At 38.0% G+C, this 16,625-nt stretch overlaps 1 non-coding gene across 1 annotated transcript; it reads right to left on the bottom strand.

Moving 5' to 3' along the window:
• Positions 1-5,615: 5,615 nt before the first annotated feature.
• Positions 5,616-5,783, bottom strand: LOC113837506. The gene has a single exon (XR_003488125.1). It is a non-coding gene; the product is annotated as a U1 spliceosomal RNA (small nuclear RNA).
• Between the last annotated feature and the right edge of the window lie 10,842 nt (positions 5,784-16,625).

Consider the following 16,625-nt stretch of genomic DNA (forward strand, 5'->3'; position numbering starts at 1 on the left):
AAAGAGCAAATGTTGTGTTGGACCTTTTTTATCAACTATTAGGTGTAGAAGGCTGGAATTTAAGGTTTCCAATATTACTTATTATTGTAACATTCAAGGACATGCAATCTGTAAGATAGATGGGGAGATGACTTAGCAGATATGAGTACTTTGTGTTCATCCAGAAGAACCAGGTTTGGCTCACAGCACCAAGTCAGATTGTATCTCCAACAACAGGGGACCCGAAGATCTCTTTTGGCTCCTCAAGTCCTCACATGCAAGTTGCTCGCACACACACACACACACACACACACACACACACACACACACACACACACACTAAATATCTAATAAAAAGCAATCCGATAATTTAAAGGAAATAGTGAGGGCTCTTCATTTTACTTCAAAGGTCAACAAGCTTTCCAAAAGGTTCAAATAAATATTATAGCTTCTTTTTAAAAAATAATTACTCTGTCTTCTTTGGAAGGCATTATGGTAAGAATAACAAATGGCCTCAATGAGAACAAACCAGATTGGAGTCACTGTGCCTAGAGAAAAGAATATGACCATCAGAATTCTCTAGAAGAAAGTGTTTATTTATTTGTTTGTTGTTTTGTTGTTACTAATTCATATATTTATTCAATTAACAATCATTTTGTGGTATCTAATCTAAGATTCCTAAAAGTGGTTAGTGACTCATTTGGTGTACTTCTATACATTTTATCAACTTCTGTAAATTTTAAAAAGTCATCTTCTTGATGAAATATAGATTACCCCATAACTATTAAACAAATGCATTTATTGTAGAGAACTTCATAGAAAGTCCTGGACATTATCTACATGCCAATCAAATTCTTACATAGTCATCTAGAATAAGAAGGGAACATAATCTGTCTCGGAAAACTGTGCCTGTAGGGAAAATGAATAAGGATTACACAGATAGTATAAACTCAAATTAGTGTCCTCACTGATATTAAGGAGGGCACAGCATCCATAATAAAGATCAATGGACTTTCCAGCCAAGCAAGAGCCAAACCTTCCTGGGAAGGAGGAATTCATGAGAAGAGCCACTGAGTTCAGATGAATGGGACAGGGCTGCCTCTGGGGGTTGGAGGGAAGGAGGAAAAGGCAAAGGGTATTTGAAGCATTTGAGCTAATAAAGTCTCTAACTACCTACATCACAGGCAGGTGATTCATTGCCACTACACATTTCAAGCCCATTAACACCTGTTTAAAATATCCAGGAGATCGATGACTGTGCTAACTACTCTACTCCCTGGATTTACAGGGAGGACTCAGTGAGACAGTCCTTGTCCTGATAAATCATGCTATGAATATTGATTGTGATGCCCTCTACTTATCTAAAAATTTTATGTGGGTTATTAAAAAAATCAGTGACTGCTTCACCAGAGAGGTTTAAAAGGGAAGGATCTTGTCAAGGAAACAAATCTAAGGATGTGTTCTAAAATATGCAAGACCGACATTTATACAGTGAGGAATGAGTATACAACATGCCACTGACGATTGGGACCAATTTATTAGATGCTCTAGAAGGGCAAAACTGCCTTAAATCAATAGTTCACTAGACAACAGAAGGTGGGTTGTAATAAGTCATCTTCTTAATGCAATATAGATTATTCCTAAACTATTAAACAAGCAGTTGGTGTCAGAAAAAATGTTCACTTTTTCAGAGCTAAACAAAACCATCTATTTCAGAGCAGAAAAATCAATAGGCATCCATAGCCTGCTATGTAACTTGAATATATAGATAAATCTATAGTTAAAATTGTCCATTGACAGCTGGCGGTGTTCCACTCTTTTGTTGTTACTTAATTTCTGAAAAATATAGAGTTGGTTGGAGAAAAGAATAAAGAGAGTTATCTCCCCATCCCTGCTCTTCATTTTTTCCCTCATTTTTTTCTCTCTGCCTTGGCTGCCATTTATGGAGTATCTATTAAGTGATAATAGATAATATGTATTACTCAGGGTTTTGTGGAAATTATTATGGTTTACATTTTTAAAGTAATGCTAACAATATAGGTATTATTATCTTCTTCAACTGACTATGGAGTCAGTGTGATTGTTACTGATTCTTGGGTATCTATGGCTTGTAGTAGGTGTGTCTAATTACCCTTCTTCACTTACATCAGCTGCTTTTCCTAATCTTTCTCTCCCTCCCCCCCTCCTTCTTCCTCTTTCTCTCTGTTTTTCTTTCCATATATGTATGCACATATGCATATTCTCTTGATTCTCTTTTTCTCTAAGTACATAGTCAAACATGAAATGCATATACAGTACTTGAATGGTCTTTCCTTGCAATTAAAGATCTAATGATAAGTTTCTTCATATGGAAACCAAATTGATTTGGACTATTGCACATCCCATTTCTTGGGTGGAACACAGAACAGGACAAGTTACTCTTTTGGGGGAAAGCAATTCCAAAATAAAACTTCCCTAATATGGTCATCAAAGGTAATGAAAAAATGAAATGAAAGGAGGACATGACTAAATTATGAAGATTTTTATTGTAGATTTAAGGAAGAAAAGCAGGCAGAGAGAAGTGTCAAGGTTCAACATGGCCAGAAGACTAAACCAGACATGAGAGGAAAGAGAGTAAGAGAGGAGTCATTGACAAAGAGAGGTAGACTGGGGCAAGAGGACAAGAGATCAGCATGGCGGAAATGGCTGAGTTATATAGATAGGATCACGCTCAGGGGCAGGGAAGAGGAAGCCCAGCCTGAGGGGGGGAGAGGTTTAGGGTAGGGGGCAGGGTGAGAAGTGCTGGGAGGAGCCACAGGTACTGGGTAAGACTTGTCCCAGGTTTCTTTGAGATATAATATAAAGTAGATATGAGCTGAGTGAACAATCAATGTCTTTCTTCAATTTCCCTTGAATTACAGGGGAGTTTGTTTTACATGCATTTTTTTGTATGTTTGCTTCACATGTGACTGCTGTATTGTCATTTCTACCTTAAATTCTCCCCCTCTAACTCCCACTAGTTGCCCAACACTTTCAAATCCATGACCTCTGTGTGGTGGTTTAAATGAAAATTGCCCAGGCCATATAGGTGTACAGGAAGTATCACTATTAAGAGGTGTGGCCTTATTGAAATAGGTATGGCCTTGCTGGAGGCAGTATGTCACACATGATAGGCTCTGGGGTTTCAGAAGCTCAAGCCAGGCCCAGTGTCACTGTTTCTTCCTGCTACCTGCCAATGTAGATATAGAATTCTCAGCTACCTCTCCTGCACCCTGTTTGCCTGCAATGGACTACTAAACCTATGAACTGGAAGCCAGCCAGCCCCAATTAAATGTTTTCTTTTATAAGGGTTGCTGTTGCCATAGTGTCTCTTCATGGCAGTAGAACACTAAGATTAAAATATTCCTGTAATCTGGGAACAATCCTATCTTCCAGCACTTCTTGGCTCCATGGAAACAGAACATCAAATTTTCTAGCATTAAAAGACAGGTGCTTAGTGACCTAGATGTAACTGTTTTATGGAAATGTCTTACACACGGGAATCAACCTCTGGATAGAAAAACAGTCCCCATAGAAAAACCTTCTATTCATTTTTGACTGTTTTACCTTGTGTATTATTTCTGCAAACATGAACATCATAAAGATTAAGCTAATCCAGAAGAACAAGTGGCTATCACCAAAATGTACCCATTCATCTGCAGTAACTCTTCCCAAGCTAAAGTATTCGCAAGTACACCATAACTTCAACAAACATAATAACTGGTAAGATTTAAATATTTTTCCTACCAAATGGCTTTGGTGAATAGAGAAGGGTAAGTTGCCAATTAGTATTCCCCTGAATTTTGAAAGCACTAAATTAAGCTGAAAACAACTTAGCCAATGTGTTTTACAGGCACTAACAATGTTCTCCTCTGGGACTCTTCTTTGAAATACCTCCAAGCCCAGCTCTCTGTACATTGTACTTCATACCTACCATTCTAGGCCACTTGGAATTCCAGAGTGTTAGCACAGGAAGAAGAAAATTATCATGAGTTAACATTATAAGAGGCTCTTAATTTTCTCAACTCCCTATCTAGAGGAATTTGTACTCTGAATAGTAAAGGTAGGAAGACCTTTAGACAGTTAAAATATTGCCAAAAAACAATCCTTCCTTGCCTACTCATTGTAGAAAATGAAACAGGTTGTGAATCACAAAAAGACCATTTTAAATTTGTCCTTCTTTGGAGCAGGCCTTTCATTATAATCCTCATCTTCATGAACCTTTATTCTAAGCAGAAATACTGTTTGATAAGGCCTCTAATTTGCTGTGAGGAGATGGATAAAACATTACTGCTGATGTGGGGTTTCCAGTTAATGACTATGTCACCTCTCTTTGTACACAGTGTTCACTGTATCTTGAAGTTTCCCCTTCTCATGAGCTTGCAACTTCCAATTTCTTTTTGAATCCCAATTCATTTGTCATCTTGTCTAAGATATTACCCAGACCCCCTCTGCATATACAAGTGAACTTTTTACTCTGTTTTCTTTTACTGACTTAACAAATGACAAACTTCTGTCAAGAGTCAGTACTTCCCTTGCTTGTGACTGTTCATCATAAAACCTAGTGTGTTATGCATTGCTGTGAAGGTGCTGAGTCATAAGGTATGTGGATTAAATTATTTGCAGAAGACTACGTTATGCAGAGGAAGGGTGAGCTAAAATTCTAATCCAGAAATACCTGGTACCGATTCTGGGCTACTAACCTACTTTCTCTCATTACTTTTTCCAAGAAGCATTTAATGAAGGTGAGCAGATTACAAGGCCTTCCAAACTCCAAGGAGCTTGTAATCAGTATAATTAGTCATAAGGCTACTATTAATTAGCCTTATAGGCATAGATCACTGGATTTGCAGGAAGGCAAGCCCCCATTTAGCTTGGAGTCTGTCCTGTAACTTCATAGTCCTGGTTAGGTCAATTAACCTTCTTTTATTTGCAGTTTTCCTTAGCTACAAACCAAAACAAAACACAGCAACTTTCTTTGCTGAGGATCATTTTAGATGAGAGAAATCCTAATATATTTGAACTGAGCTCATACCTGAGTATTTTCCAGTGAGAAAGTGCTTTGGTGAATTGCCTCTTGATTCCTAGGGTTGAGTTCATTGTTGTGTTAATAGAACTCCCTCTGTGGAAACCCACAGAAACAGCAGACCTGAGCAAGAGGGAACTCACAGACCACAGACTGACAGCTGGGGAATCAGCATAAAACCTAACCCGACCCCCTGAACTTGTGTGTCAGTTGTGGGGCCTGGGCAGTCTATAGGGCCTCTGGCAGTGGAACCAGTATTTATCCCTAGTGCACAAATGGGCTCTGGGAGCTCATTCCCTGTGGAGGGATACTCTCTCAGCCTAGATACACTGGACAGCCTTGATCCTGCCCCAAAGGATGGGACAGACTTTAATGATCTCCCATGGGAGACCTCATCCTCCCTGAGGAGAGGATGGAGAGGGTGGGATGGGGGATGGTGAGGTAATGGCAGGAAATTAGGGAGAAGGAACTGGGATTGGTATGTAAAATAAGATTGTTTTTAATTTAAATAAAAATTAAAAATAGAACTCTCTCTTGGGAAGGCTGAGATAATGGCATAAAATGATGTAGTATTTATTTATTTATTTATTTTTAGGGGAGAGAGAAAAGATAGTCCCCTACTACCACAAATTATGCAGTCAAGTTTCCTGCATTTGGGGAAATCTCAGGAGTCACCACATCCAGAGTGCAATGGATAATCCTCACCCGCCCTGGTAAAACCACCTTCCTGATCATGGTATCTCCCCTGACAGGTAAATATAAAATGCTGTGGTACTTTTAAAGATGTTAATCATGTGTGTTAGACACAATTTCATCTATAGAACTTTTAAAATAATGATGCTTCTTGATTATCTACTGGAAAGCTACTTGGAGTACTTGAAAATGTATTCCAACTAATAGCAATGTTGCTTATTTTATGGTCCTGATATAAAGTCAATAATGATTAGTTCATTGTTGCAATAGTGACTTGGCATTTGAAGAAGAGCAGGAAGGGGTATATGCAAGGATTTGGAGGAAGGAAAGGGAAGGGGAAAATGTAATGATATCATAATATCAAAAATAAAAACATCTACATAATTGTGTATATTTAAAATGTATGCCTGTGTTAATGTTTTATGAATGCTAATATAGCCATACACATATAATCATATCAAATACCTCACTTATAAAGAAAAATGTGCATAAAAGAAGTGATACTTTTGTGATAGTCCAGCACAAACATTTACACATGTGTAGCACGAGACGACATGTTTTAGGAAGTATTACCTGAAGATAACTTGGAGTCATATTTGTGATGCATACCTTGGATTCCTTATCAATTAGACCTTGGATTCTTTATCAATTAGCTGTACAACTCATGAAGAACTTTACCCTGTCTGACTTTTAATTTTCTGTCATTAAATACTATCTTTATCTACCTCAGGTCTTTCTGTACCTATGGCTCTCTATACTTCAATCTCAGAGACTTTTTATGTCTCCCTTTTCGTTCCATCATGTACTGGTCTCAGTTTGCTCCCTAAGTTCATCATGACTCCGCATTCAATACTGTGCAGCCTACCAAGAATGAACAGGGTCAGAACTTCAGGTAGTTTGCAGGATACCATTGAGAGATGATTTAGTGTGATGACTTTGTTTTGTGTTCTTTCTCATTTGAAAACACATTTAATTGGTTCCTCTTTTGTTTTCATGTCTTGATAATATGAAAAGCTCATTGTATGCTGTATATTATATTATGATATTTATGATATCTCAGAAGAAACACAACAGTCTGCCAACAACCCTTTGTGTGGTGTTTTGCATGTGTCTCAATGTATTAGGCATTTTGTAAGTTATTTCTTCTAAGTGACCTAAAATAAATACTGTTCTTTTCAGTGAAATATTTTCCTTAAGAACCAAGATTTGGCCGTGTGTTGGTGGCTCACACCTTTAATCCCAGCACTCGGGAGGCAGAGGCAGGCTTATCTCTGTGAGTTCAAGGCCAGCCTGGTCTCCAGAGCGAGTGCCAGGATAGGCTCCAAAGCTACACAGAGAAACCTTGTCTGGAAAAAAAAAAGAACCAAGATTTGGTTCCAGCACTGAAAAATGTAAAACAAGGAAACAATTTTATGTTGAGAAAGGTTATATGTACATTATGGACATATTTTCCTCCATAAAATCTGGCTTCTCATCTACCTACAAATGTTTGATGTGGGAAAAAAGCACAAGAGATGGCCTTAGCTGGGCACTGTTGGCACACGCCTTTAATCCCAGCACTCAGGAGGCAGAGACAGGTCGATCTCTGTGAATTCCAGGCCAGCCTGGTCTACAGAGAGAGTTCCAGGACAGGCTCCAAAGCCACAGAGAAACCCTGTCTTCAAAAACCGAGAGAGAGAGAGAAAGAGAGAGAGAGAGAGAGAGAGAGAGAGAGAGAGAGACAGACAGACAGAGACAGAGACAGAGACAGAGACAGAGACAGAGACAGAGAAAAAGAGAGAGCGCCATGGTGATAAATATCAAATAATAATGATAATAATAATAACAATAATGATGATGATAATGTTTGGACCCAAAAAATCCCTTCCTTACATGTCAGTAAATGTTTATGAATTTTTAGCTGAAGAAGCTTGGAGGCAATGCATAGGTAGAATCCAAGCATTTGGTCCTATGTTTATACTTGAAGTCTATAAGCATAATACATTTGGCATAGATCCAAGTTTCCAAGTTTCAACCCAAGCCAAAAGTGTTTCGGAGTTAGACCATTAAAAGAAAAGTAAAAATTGTTTTAGTATATATTAATTATATGCAATAATGGATTTCTTTATGATGATTTCCTAGGTATACACAATATGATTTATCATGTAAACTCTTATTTCCTAACATATCTGCTCTCTACTTCCTCTTTTTATCTAGTATCCTTTCTATTTTCATATTTTGTTTGTTTTTATGAGCCATTTCAATTTGTTAGGTTTAATGACAAGATCATGATATGAGTCTATTCAGTTATGGTCACCATATGTAAGAGCTTCTCTGACAAAACAAAACAAAACAAAACAAACAAACAAACAAAAAACTGGCCAAAAAAAGAAAAGCTGAAGGCAACTCTAATCTATAGGGATAAACATAGTTATTTAGAAGAGTGCTACATCATGTTCATTAAGTAAAACAATCACAGTAGCTCCATTACTATGGCTTATTATCTTCCAAGCTGGACCTAGAAGATATGTGACATTAAATGATATCTGGAAGACATGAGGAGCAGAAAGTTTGAGTAGGGGAAGAATTGAAGTAAACAAGAATGGAGATACCATAATAGAGGGAGACATTTTAGGGTTACAGAGAATCAGGCACTAGAGAAATATCTGGAGATCTACAAAGATGACACTAGCTAACAATCTAAGCAACAAAGGAGAGGCTACCTTAAATGCCCTCCCCTGATAATGAGATTGATGACTGACTTATATGCTACCCAATAGCCCTCATTCAGCAGCTGGTAGAAGGAGAAGCAGACACCCACAGCTAATCACTGAACTGAACTGGAATCCAGTTACAGAGAAGGATGAGTGAAGAGCAAAGGGGTCCAGACCAGGCTGGTGAAGCTCACAGAAACAGCTGACCTGAACATCAGGGAGCTCTTGGTCCCCAGACTAATAGCTGGGATACCAGCATGGGATTGATCCAGACCCCAGGAATGTGGGTTTCAGTGAGGAAACCTCAGAAGTCTACAGGACCTCCTATAGTAGTTCAGTACTTATCCCTAGCATAGGTGCGGACTTTGGGAGCCCATTCCACATAGAGGGATACTCCTTGAGCCAAGACACACAGGGGTGGGCCTAGGCCCTATCCCAAAAGACAAGACAGACTCTGATGATACCCTATGGAAGGCCTCACCCTCCAGGGGAAGCAGAAAGGATATATGATAGGTAGGGTTTTAGTTGGGAGGTGTAGGGGAGGAGGGGAGGGAGAGGGAACTGGGATTAACATGTAAAATCATCTTGTTTCTAATTCAAATAAAACACACACACACACACACACACACACACACACACACACACACACACACACACACACAAAGTGACATCCCAATGCCAGAGTAAGCTGTCTCCCTTGAAGTAGTTGATCAGGAAGACCAAAGAAGCACACAAAACAATAAAAGCATTGTAATGTCAGCTCATTGCCTACCATGTTTGGATGGTAAGATCTTATTGCTGAAGGTACCATATCTTTGGGTTGCAGGATATGAAAATGAAGCTAGGAATTGGCTGGAAGATTCTGTCCAGCTGGCTAGCCCTCATATTTCTAGAGACTGTTCTGTAGGCTGCTTTAGTAAAATTTTCATCAGAAGTCTTACTCAGCTGTAGACTCTGTGTGCTGCAACATCAACCAGGCAGTCAAGAATTACCGACTGTTGTAGAGGTAAGTTGATAGTGGGTCTAACCAACTGCTTTCTGTTTGGATTGAGAGCTGCTCCATAGGTATAAGTCTATGTTTGCTATTGTAAGCCTGTTTGAAAATATGATTCTTAAGGGCAAAATTGAAATCTTGAAGAGTTCATAGTGAATTAGGGTGAAGGCTGGTATGTTATCTCATAACGTTAGGATCTTCTAGGATCTCACAGGTGGTGTTGAACATAGTCAAAAATACTGATAATGTTTTGATAAGTCTAGAAAGAAGAAAAAGTTTTAAACACTAGTATGGAACTTGGGTGATGGAGCCAAAGGGAATAAAATCCATAAGAGCCCTATCCAATATTTGAAGTTGTACTTGATTAGAGTCAATGAAAGCTTGGATATATTTTGATCAAAGTTTATAACTTTTTTCTCTTTTTAGATCACTTTATTTTATTTGTATGAATGTTTTGCCTGTGTATCATTTGTGGTTATCACATGTGGCTCTTGTGCCCTCTGAGGTCAGAGAGGGTGTCAGGTCCCATGGAACTGGAGTTCTGGATAGTTGTAAGCTGCCATGTGGGTGCTGGGAACTGAACCTGGGTACTCTGAAAGAGCAGTAAGTACTCTTAACCACTGAGCCATTTCTCTAATCACCTGATCAAAGTTTAAACTTGGTTAATAATGAATTAATAATAATGAATTTCCCCAGTGGCTTATACTCACATTTTGGACTCACCTTTTGGGTAATATGAGGCTGAATATACAAACTATGAATGCTGAAATTTCCATAAAAGAATACCACACCATTATCCATGACAGTCAGCCATGAACCTCAGAACTCTGATGGTTATCTCTGACTACAAACTATACTAAATTATAATATGTCTAGGGCATTAATAAGGAAAATGTTTGGGTGTGATGATGAGGAAGTTTATATGAAGCTATAAAACCTTCTTTGAAGATAGGCAGTGCTACTCCTTGGACTATGCTTATAGACTGGATAAAAGAAAATGGCGAAAATAGAGATGAGAGATGGTATCTCTTGTTCTCTGTTTATCCTGCTGGCCAAATAAGATGGGTCTCAGCTTCTATACTCACAACCATAAATTTTGTTATGCTTTCTCAACATGATGAATTGCACCCTCTCAACCCACAAGTAAAAACAAAGCCTCTATCTCATCAGATAATTTTTGTCAAGAAAACTATCTGTCACTTTGCACATAAGTCATTTAATGTAATTTTGCAAAAGCTATTGTGACCCAAACATGGTGATATTGGGAGGAAGGCCTGTTGTCACTATAACTTTTATTGCAAAAAAAAATGTATCAAAAACTAATCATCAAGAAAACACCAAATAAACAATTAACAACAACAATAACAACAAAAATCATTATAATACTGAGGCTCTGGGTTTCTTACCCTGTAGATATTAGAATCATGAAGGCATATGAGGCACTGCACTCAGCAAATGAGTCCAGATCTGATTCTGAACAGTATCGGTGATAGAAAATGCAAAGTGGTCAGAAAATGAGCATAGCCATCAGTTGGTTGAGTGACTTCATTGCAGCTAAGGGACAGTATTCTTTATGTAATAGTATTCTGGTCTATTAAATTTAATAAATCTCTCTTTGATATAGAAAGAGCTAGGTACTTGCTAATGTGAGGGCATCAGTCTACATGGACTTAAAAGGAAGAATTTATATTAAAAAGGATCTCAGCTGGCCACAAGCCCCAGTGCTTATGACTCATGCTAAATAATCGAATATTCATTTGATTTCCCTTTCTCAGAAAACATGAATCCATTTTCTTTTAAATTCCACTGATATAAAATAAAATAGCTCTGAACCTTAGAAATCAAGGAAGTATTTTTCCCACCTTCATCTCCAAAACTTCTTATATATTTCAATTGCTTTGACTTGTTTTTATTATTATTTTTATTACCTTTTGACACTTTTAGTCATGTGAAACACATTTTTTATGGTTATTCTCACATCCAAGTCTCTCTTATGTCACTCCCATCCCTGTGAACTGTCCCCACTTTCCCTTCAAGACTCATATATTCATGCTTTTCTGTTTTGTTTTATGACACCCTGAGTTTAATCAGGGTTGTCTGTGTAAACATGGATTTGGAAACGTCAATTGTTATTTGGTTGGCTAATCATGGATATACAATTGAAGACACTGATTCCCCATGCCTAGTATTCTACCAGTAGCTAGCAATACAGCAAGAGGACCCCATAAGCCTTTCCCTAATCCACGGACTAATGACAGCCACAACTGATGCAGGCCAAATGTAGGCAAACTTAGCTTTTAAGAAATTGATTGAAATGCCTGTGTCCCTCACAAAAGCTAGCATTTCACAGTCTCTCTCTCTCTCTCTCTCTCTCTCTCTCTCTCTCTCTCTCTCTGTCCCCTTCTCTCTCTCTCTCTCTCTCTCTTTTTCCAGCTCTTACATTCACTCTGCCCCCCTCTTCAGCAATGTTTCATGAGTCTTTTTTGTTTGTTTGTTTGTTTGATCAGTCCTAGAAATGTCCTATTTTTGGTTGAATCCTCATTAATAGTCAGTATTTCAGTATCTAGAACTGTTGTGAGACCCTGAATTCGCCACTGCTCATTTCAAAGAGTAGTATCAGTGTCCACGTATGACCACAAACAGTTAGAAGGAAGGTCAGGAGCACATACTGATTTCTCAGAAAACCTGAATTTGCCTCAGTTTGACCACGAGTTAACATTTATGTTTATGTTGGGTAGTTAACTTTCTGTAACTCCAGCTGCAGGGAAACCAACTCTCTCTTTGGGTTTCTGTGGGTAATTTAACTCAAGTGCAAGTATCCTTACACCAGTCTACACACACACACACACACACACACACACACACACACACACACACACAAAATTTAAAATGAAATAAGAATCTTCAATTAAAAAAAAAAACAAAGCAGTTTGTGATCCTCTCAAATTAGTTATCTACAAGTGGTAATAATTTCCCTAATAAAAACTAAGTCTTGTCAAATCATGGTCACACACACACACACACACACACACACACACACACACACACACACACGGCTAGCCTGGAGCTTGTTATATAAACCAGGCTGGCCCTGAACTCATAGATATTCAACTGCCTCTCAATTGTTGGAATTAAACAACTTGGGGCCACACCTGGTCCCAAGTTACAAATTCTTGACTGGGTTTATAATATTAGATTGAATATTCTCCTGTAGAGTGATTCTAAAATCCAATCATAAAGCAATGGGATACTTCCTTTATAATTATGCCACTATTGTTCCATTTGGCGCTTCTTACCTTACAGTTTGGCATTATATTTTATAGGATGCCCAACTGATTAATTCTAATGATGTCTCTTGTCTCTTAGTCGCTACATAGCAGCTTCTAGGACTGTGAAAACTAGCCAGCAAAGAAAAATATCCCATCTTATTTCTACTTTAGTTTCTCTATATTTTGAATGAAGATGCAATAGAGACTTTTCAACTAGGTCTGGTGGGTAACCAAAAGGAGTGAAAAGAACCTGCATGCCTTTACATGCCTCTGAGATTTCCCCTGATCAACAACTCACATCTAGGACAGAAAATTCTGTTTAATGTCTCTTGGCTTTGAAGAATAGCATTATACAGCAGGTTCATGAATTTGAGGACTCTGCCTATACCTAGTTATCCTGTTAAGGATTCACCTGCTCTTACCTACTGGACGTCCTATGAGAAGACAGGCCAGGAAGAACTGGAGTGAGAGAAAGAAAGGAAAGAACAGAAAGAAGAAAGAAAGGAAGGGGAAGAGAAAGAACATCTCAGATTCTAGTTTAATAGCTGCAAGAAAACACCAATAAAGCTAAAAACCTTTTTCAGCAACCTGCCCTTTTCTAAACCATCCCCTCATATGCTTGACCACATGGAAACTTGGCTATCTTCAGAGTCAGTTTCAACCTTCCAAAGTGAATGTATCTACCCTTTTAACTTTGTGCCAGGTGTGCATGTGTATCCCCATCTTATAATGGTTAACCAGCTGTTCCATATTCTGAAGGGCACAGCAACTAAGACCTACGCTTTTCCCTTTGGGAAAATGGAATCTTGCTCATTGTGCCTTCTGTCTCAGTCTGCTCCTCTTCCAAACCCATCTTTATTCTGTCAGCACCAATTGCTTCCCTTAGTAACATGGTGTCAGCAGATTCACAAACTGAAGACAGCATGGTCTGATGATGCTTTAATAGGGGAAGAAACGGAAACTTTAATTAAAGAGAGTGTAGATATCACATCTGGTTTACTAAGTGGCTCAGGCTCTGAATGTGCAATTGTGACTACCAATGAGGTGTGTTATGAGCCATGTAATATTGCTATCAAAGAACAGGAGTCTGGAGATGAGGGTAGTAGGTAGTGAATTGCATAATTTAGAATAGGATTATAATGCTGAGAATATTAAATGGACTCTAATAACAAAGTTCAGAAAATACTATATCCAGGTGAAATATTTCATAAACAACTAGTGTTTGTTTTGCACAATGGAATTTCCTTTTCTATTATTTTTTGGTGAATTTACTTTACTCAAAGGCTTTTTTTTTTTAAACAGTAAACTAAAAGCCAAATTTCAGATCACTTTCTTCCTGTATGATTTATAGCAGTGAATGGTACAATGGAGGCTAATTGTTACAGTTTCTGTGGCTGCTCAAAACAACACACAGTTGGATCATCCTCTCTAATGAGTACTAAAATTAGGCATGATCGCCTAACTAGATAAAACCAATACAAATGAATGGAATGAGCAGTCACTAAAGCTACAATGTTTTGAAGATTAACAAAATATATCTTGACTATTTTACATTCACATAAAATAACTTTTATTTTTATGTTTATTTATGGTGTGTGTGTGTTTGTAGTGTGTGTGTGTGTGTGTGTGTGTGTGTGTGGTGCACATGTGGTGGTCAGAGCACAACTTGTGGGAATCAGTTCTCTGTCTTTCACATGAGTCCTGGGGATAGGGGTCAGATTTATATCATCAAGGCTAAGCAGCCAATATCTTTACCTGCTGAGCTGTCTCATAAGCCCTCTATTCATAATTTTTATATGACACTTCCCATGGGGATAAATTTCAAGTAGCATGATAAAAGGACATTTCTTCCCTTGGCCTGGGGTACATCTTTTCCTTCTATGTAGCTAGTCTGGGAGCATATTTGTTACTGTAGCATTCTACTCTGTTTATCTAGGGTTCAATATCCAAGATCATGGAAAGAGCTGTAGAAAATATTTGACTTTTGTTCTTGATTGGGCAAATTCAGTCATGAAATGATAGGATGGTAAAGAGTGGGTGCTACACTCAGGATTAGAGGATGGAGAATCTAGTCATAAGCCTGAATAAGCAAGTCTAGTGACCATGCAATAAAACAACAATGTGTATCCAGAGACAATAATCTAAGAGCAACCTTCACATAGGGAATCTGGAGGGGACTAGAACCAAACACAGCAAGTGTCATGGAGTGCTTTTAAAATTCTCTTGGAATTTGAGGAAGCAAAATTCTTCTTTAGTTTGTCTTTGGCCTAAGAGGAAGTGTCAATAAGTTAGTTTAAAAAATGCAATGTTGAGTAGTTCTGTATTTTCAACCAATATAGGATCACTTCCCTTAAGCAAATTGATCTGATTGTGAGTTACCTTAACTTCATGTATTTTAATCTCTTACCTTTTTATTAGAAGAACATTCAACTACACTATAGTGTTTCCCAAGATATGTTAACTATGCCTATAGAAACAACCTGTTTTGAGTTAAGCATAATAATGAGAAGATTCAGAAAGAGCCCTGGAGATGCATCAATTTGTAAACTGTCTGTGAGATGATGTGCAGATTAATAGGAAGAAGAGGGGAAATGTAGACTCCAGTGATCTTTGCTTTTATAGATGTAGAGGCCTATGCTTCTAATCCAATTGCCTAATCCCATTAACCTCAATAGGAAATCTGCTCTTTAGTCTATTATCAAAATGATTCTGGGTCATCTGCCAAAAACTCAAGAGAACCAAGAATACATACATATATAAATAATACACACACACACACACACACACACACACACACACACACACACACACACATATATATATATATATATATATATATATATATATATATATATATCCTAAAACCACTCATTTCTCTACTGCCCTGGTTCCCACTTGTTACTTTCTATCCACAAAGTTGATCACACAACAATCTAGTCCCTAAGCCAATGCCTTTAGTTCAGAATTTTCCCAAGCTACAGTCAGGATGGGGAGGGCATTTGCCATTTGTTTTGTTTGTTTGTTTGTTGCTGTTTAATAAAAATGATTTCCTTGTAATAGTTTCCAAAGTGCTCTTTAATTTTAAATCAATTAATTTAAAGTAAATCAAAAATAAATTCCACAGCACTATTAAATTCAATAAAACATTTTATATGTGAAGTAGAGTCTCCATTCACTAAGCAGGAGTCCTGGACCTCAAAATAAGCTATAGCATCATTTTAAACACTAAGCATGGAAGTGGCTCACTCTTTTCTCCTTAGTTTCCTGAAGTGTTCACAAGTCACCTGAGTAAGGCCTCCTGGTCCTGAGTCTTGGAATCTGGCTGAATCCAAAATTTCTAAGAACCTCCTCATGCAATGCTACATGTATTAGTGTATCATGAAAGTGTACTTCTCTGAAGCAAACATGCATGTTTGTATATTTAGAATACAACTGGCATTGTAGTGATTTTTGAACCTTTGAATGAAAATGATTTATTTTTGTTTTGTTTCTGGTAGTTGTATCTGGTCATGTGTATCTCTCGGAGGCCTGCCCTTTTATAAAGAGGAAATGGTTGGGGGGTAGATCTTGGGGAGAGGAGAGGTGGCTGGGAGCTGGAAGGAGTGATGAGAGGAGAAATTGTGGTCGGGATGTATTGTATGTAAGCAGAATTTATTTTCAATAAAGATTAAAAAGTAAAATAAAATAAATACTTTCTGGAAACTGATAATACAAACAGGCCAGTCCACATTCCACAGATGTTGGTAATCTGTCAGGACAAATGCACCCCTGGGCTGAAACTGACTGACAGGAACCTGGATGTACCCAGGTTTCCCTCTGCAGGATGACAGTTCTGTCTCCATCTAGTATTGATGATAGAGACCCTACTCAATGCCTCATGGTATCCATCACTGGAGACTCAATCTTCATCTTGGATAGTTGCAGTATCTTTTGTATACCACTGTTTGGAGTAT

Source organism: Cricetulus griseus, chromosome 10 (genome assembly GCF_003668045.3).
Source record: "Cricetulus griseus strain 17A/GY chromosome 10, alternate assembly CriGri-PICRH-1.0, whole genome shotgun sequence".
NCBI classification, from domain to species: domain Eukaryota; kingdom Metazoa; phylum Chordata; class Mammalia; order Rodentia; family Cricetidae; genus Cricetulus; species Cricetulus griseus.